Here is a 5,805-nt window from a genome sequence, read left to right on the forward strand (position 1 = left end):
GCCTTTTGATGGTGGCCCTTTACTGGTACAAATGTGAGTAGTCACTTTAGTGATTGCTGGATTGCAGGGGAAAGTAATCACAGGACTCCAGGTCTACTTTATCCTACTCCTGAAGAGCCTGTGTAGCCCTGAAGTGCTCTTAAAATTTAGACAGGTGTCTAGAAACTGAAGAAAAAGGAGAGGAAGGCATTTCCTTTCCTTCCAACGCCTTTGAGCAAAGCTGAGAACACACCAAGAACTCTCTTTGTTCTAGCAACTACTTTCCTAGGTTTGTTCGAAGACCTAATTCAAGCAAGGCCAAGCTTCCGTAAGTGGCAATGTTTGGGGCTGAAACCGAAAGCTATGGTTCAGATGATGCAGGTCTATTGAAAGTTTTATGCATGTATGTTCTGTAATGAAGCAATCATAAAATTGAAATCATGAAATGACTGGCCTTCACTGCCTTTCCATTTTCTAAGTAATTATTTGACTGCTCTGGAGTTTAGCAGCCTACTTCTGTTATTTTTTTTTTATTTTATTTTTTTTTAACTTTCATGAAGATGAAAAAGAGAAACACTTATAAATTGTGCTAAAGGTAGGATGTGCTCCAAAGATGCAAAGGTACTTAAAAGGTACTGGAAAAAACACTGTTTCTTTTTACTGGGGTCTTACAAAACTCGGGATATGTGAATACAATATTAAAGCAACATTGGATAATTTTTTCTTAATTTCAGAAACCCTCCATGATCTAAGAAATGCTTTTTAATTATATTTTGGCTTTCGTAAGAGTTGGACCATCACCAGACATTATCTCTTTCAATCTGATACTTGAGAGCTTGGTGGTGAGCCAATTCAGCCCACCCTTGTTTTTCTAAATAAACTTTTATTGGAACACAACCACGCCTTCCTCTTTATGTCTCATCTGTGGAAGTTCTTGGTGCTACAAAGGGAGAGTTGAGTACTTGTAACACAGACTTCAATAAAATATTTACTATCTACCCTTTACAGAAAAAGTGTGATGACCCTGCTTTCAATAAAACAGACCTTACAGCAATTGGAGTTAGACTTGTGTATATTTCTGAAATAGAACTAAATGCAAAACTTAAAATTCTTAACCACCATTATTTTCCAATACATTCCATTTGTAGCTGCTAAGAGGAGTACTTTATCACTTTCTCAGCTTTCTTCTTCTTCTTCTTCTTTTTTTTTTTTTTTAAATCATAGCACACTTTCTCTGCTTCTTAACAAAATGCACTAAGGAAGAAAGGAACATAATGAAAGATGGATATGCAGATGAAAATTATAGGACAGAATGTCCTGTGGACCTCAGAAAGGTTTTGAAAAGCAAATGCTGCTCCATTTGTTCCCAACCGGTCCCTTTCCTATTGGCACAACGAGCAGCATGGCCCCAGGCACAGCTTCCTGGCCAGCAAGATCAAAGTTGAGCCTATGAGAGCATGCCCCGGGGAAGGAAGCATCAACCCAGGGGTTCTCAACCGTGGCTTCACATCAGAAATACCTGGGGAGATGAAGCAGCCGCCAGTGCCAAGTCCCACCGCAGACCAACTGACTCAAAGGGTCTGGCTCTGTGGCCAGGGGAACAGAATTGTTTCAAGTTCCCCAGATGATTCTGCTGAGCCCGTGGAGTCCAGAACCCCTGGGCCCTGTCATGGAGGAAGCCGTGGCTCATGAGGAAGCCTCTTAACTTTTCTGGCCTCTTCCTTTGAGTCTGTAAATTGAGGGGATTGAAGTGAATTTCTCAGAGGTCATTCCCATCGGTGATTTTAAATTCGGTTCAATTGAATTAAATTTGTTTCCCTAGAAGAGGAAGCATGCGAATTGTGACACCCTCTGTTACCAAGAAATGGGCAGCATGGGAAGAGCAGTCATCCTGGGCACCGGGCCCCTGGGACGATGTCGCTGTGGCCACTCTGTGGCTCAACACTGGGGACGGGAGAGAAGCAAGATGGGCACCAGATAAGCAGAGTTCTTTCTGGCCCCTCCGATCTGGGCGGTGCTGGCTCACTTCTACCTGTAGGCAGTAAGCCTCCCCCCGGGCAGAGAAAGGGCCCAGCACCGCATGTGAAAATGTTTAATTTGGAGTCAAACTGAGATGGGTTGATTTCTGGTTCTGCCACTTCTTAGCTGTGAGACATGATTTCTTCATTCTCTCCGGGCATCAGTTTCCTCATCTGAAGCACAGGGTGACAACTGTCTCTCTTCTAGGCTTATGGTGAGGATTGAGTAGAAGAATGCCTTAGAAAGGACTAGCACAGTTCTGGCCACCAAGTAGGCTACAACATTATTATAATCAGGGTCGTTATCATTACTGCTATTATCATGTTAATACTTTGGCAGTAGTCGCACAGGTCAAGGTTCCCAGCTATCCAGCTATCGCTGAGTTCACGCTGGTTGTTACAAAAGACTCTTGAAAAACCTGATTGTGTTAATATTTTATGCTCTTCCTAACAGCAAGATGGGAAGGTATCTTTTGACACACAACATTTCAGGCATTCACAGGAATAGCAGAAGATAACATAAATATCAGGGTGCAAACTTACTCCCCTTCTGTCCCCCACTACAGAATGCACAGCTACCATGTGCACGGCACACGTTACTAGATGGGTGGGTGTCCATTAGCAATATGTGGTATTGTTTGGGAAGGTCTTAAACCTCAAGGTCGCCTGGGTGGCTCAGTCGGTTATGCTGCTGCCTTCGGCTCCGGTCATGCTCCCAGGGTCCTGGGATGGAGCCCCGCGTCGGGCTCTCTGCTCAGCGGGGAGTTGGTGCCTCTCCCTGCCTGCTGCTCCTTGTGTGTTTCTCTCTCTCTCTCTGTCAAATAAACAATTCTTTAAAAAAATTAACTTCATATAAATGGTTTCACATTATACGTGAAACCAATGAAATCTGCTGTTTTTGTCTGACATTGTGTTTTTGAAATTTATTCACATTAATGTGTGCAGCTTGATTCCATCAATTCTAACTGCCATATTCTAGACTGTTTTATGATTTTACCAAAACTATTTGTCCTTTTTTGTGTTGATGGATATTTGAGTCTTTTCCATTACTCCACAGGAAAAAAAAAAAGAAATGATTCAGTGTCTGCTTGTGGACGTATTTCCTTTGCGCACAGTGTGAGAATTTTGAGGAGTAGCTAAGGCATAGCACAGGTGTATCTCCAGCCTCTCAATCTCCTCTTCCAGTTCTCCCTCATCGCCTAGATTTCTAAAGGTTCATGTGGCCAGAGCAGAGTCCTCACACCTCTGCTCTTCTCTATCTGCCCTAATTATTAGGAGATGTTATCGGATATTAGTCTTTCAATATTACCCAAGGTTACTATCTCTAGTCTGGACATAAGCCCCAAAGTCTACCTTCCCTATATCCACCTGTTCACTTACCGTCTCTTCTTGGATATGTAAAAGGAATATGCATATATGGTGGATACTGTGAGTGCTCTCTTCCAGGCACATATATTTCTCATAATGCTTTTTAAAAAGAATCTTTGTGTACAGTTGATGCACAGCGTGACATCAGTTTCAGGAATACACTGCAGCATTTCGTGCATGATGCCATGCTCCCCACAAGTGCAGCTCCCTCCTAACACTTTCGTGAGGTGGGAGAATGTGACTCCTCATCAAGAAAATAAGAAACGTGTTACATGTATCGGGTTTTTTCTGGGAAGCGGAGTCACAGAGAGTTGGTGCAGGAGGCTATGGAGACCAGACCTTCAGGGATTCACCTGTAAGGGGGGAGTGAGGGGAAGAGAACTAGGAAAAGTTCACGGCAGTACAGTTAGAACAGAGCCTTAGGTGATCCTATAAGGGCTTTTGGAGCTGGGATGGACCATCAGATTTGTTCCAAATTGAGTCAAGAGCTGTCTGTGTTTCCCCTTGTCAACTGTCGCCTGAAGTGGGCCCGTTTGGGGAGAGGACATCTCCTCTGGGCTGGATGGCTCTCTTTATAGGGCATATAGGCATGCAGGGTGATCCACTGGTGCCCAGCTATCCAACAGCAGGGATAATGAATGCTTCAGACCCCCCAGGGAATTCTGGGCAGCAGAGCCCTGCATCCAGTGCACAACCGCATGCTGAGGCTGTCTGAGGCCCTCGCCCACTTTTCTGCTCCTGCCATTCCCGTCATCACTGAGTGTGAAGACGGTGAGAAGGGAAGGCAGAACCATGTCACTAAGTCATTGCATAAAAAGCAGCTGTTCTGGAGAATTCTCCAGTCCATGGTGGGCATGGCCTCAGTGAGAAGCAAACTTGTGTTTTAGACCGTTAAGATTTGCTTTTCTTACCACAGTGTAAGCCTGGCCCAAACTGACCAAGTCAATACCTCAAAATGAATGTGTACAAAACCAAGTTCCTGATTCCCCACCTCCTCCAAACCCGCTCCTTTCCTCTGTATCCAGGATCTTAGTCAATGGAAATTCCATTCTTCCTGCTTATACGTTAAAAACTCAGGTATAACACTGAGTCTATTTCAAAGCCAGTTAACTCTTCCCTTAGAATTGTCGGGAGTTACTGGTCTCTCACAATGCCAGCATTACTGCTTCTCCAAGCCACAGACATTTCTCTCCCTGATTACTGCAGTCATTCCCTAACTGATGTCTTCCTTCTGCACTCACTGCTCTCTATGTCAGCAGAGAAGGCAGGGGGATCCTATAAGATAATCCTCTGTCTCAAACCAAAAAGCCAAATCTTTCAAGGAGCTACAGGCATTCATCATCTGGTCCTATGTTACTTCCCCAACCTCATCTGGCATCACATTCCCACTGGCTCATGCAGCTTCACTGATTCCTTGCACAGTCAGCACACCTGCCATGCCTCTCACTTACAACATTTGTGCTCATTGTCCCGCCAGCTAGCCACTAGATCTCTTACTTCCTTCAGGGCTCTACTCAGATGTCATCTTAATACTGAGGTCTTCCTTCATCACCACAAACTTTTAAAATAATACATCGAGCAATCAATTGTGCTTTAGTGTTCTCTAGAACATACCGCATCATGAGACATATTGTAAATATTTTTAAATTAAAAGACTAGCTCTGCAAAGGCAAGACTTTCTATATTACTCACTGCTGTATCTGCTGTACCAAGAGTAGCCACTCTTACACTGAATCTGTATTTGCCAAACAAGTGAATTGAATATATGAGGTTGCTCATTAGTACTAATGGAGTTTAGATTCTATTGGATTTTCTATGGAAAATGTATTATATTTGCATATTACATTTTCTGTGGAAAATATATTACATATTACATTACAAAATATATTGCATATTACAGAGCTATTTTACCTCTTACTTAAATCTTTTAAAAAAATATATAACAGTGAATTTTCATGTCATCCTTTCTCAGGGGCCTTGCTCATCTTCTCTGTCTTGTTCCAATTTTAGTCCATGTGCTGTCAAAGTGAGCACTGTGACTTAAATCCTAAAATCTCTCTTTGCTTTGCTTTTTGTTTTCTTTTCATATTGCAATGGCTAAGATTAGTCGTTCAACTCCTGAGGGTTTTTTTCTATGAAAGAGAGCTGAATTTTATCTAGTTATTTTTCTGAATCTGTAGAAATGATTGGTTTTCTAATAGTTTGGTGGTTTTCTAATAGTTGATTAATTTTTTTATGTTTAACCATCCTTAGATCCCTGTAGTAATCTGCTCGATTTTTGAAATCTATGTCAGAATGCTGAGCTCGAGAGACATGGGCTACAGATTCCGACTAAATGAGGCCACCATCCCTTAAAGACAACTGTTTCCATGTCACAGACTCTTCCACTGACAGGAGTGGTGTTTCTTGAAGCTATTTGAGGTAAAGCTTTTGAAGTCAA

General features: G+C 42.6%; 1 non-coding gene across 1 annotated transcript; it reads right to left on the reverse strand.

Moving 5' to 3' along the window:
- Window positions 1-5,296: 5,296 nt before the first annotated feature.
- Window positions 5,297-5,399, reverse strand: LOC131808671 (U6 spliceosomal RNA). Its single transcript, XR_009344880.1, has one exon. It is a non-coding gene; the product is annotated as a U6 spliceosomal RNA (small nuclear RNA).
- Window positions 5,400-5,805: the final 406 nt, after the last annotated feature.

The sequence above is a fragment of the Mustela lutreola genome, chromosome 9 (genome assembly GCF_030435805.1).
Source record: "Mustela lutreola isolate mMusLut2 chromosome 9, mMusLut2.pri, whole genome shotgun sequence".
Taxonomy (NCBI): Eukaryota; Metazoa; Chordata; class Mammalia; order Carnivora; family Mustelidae; genus Mustela; species Mustela lutreola.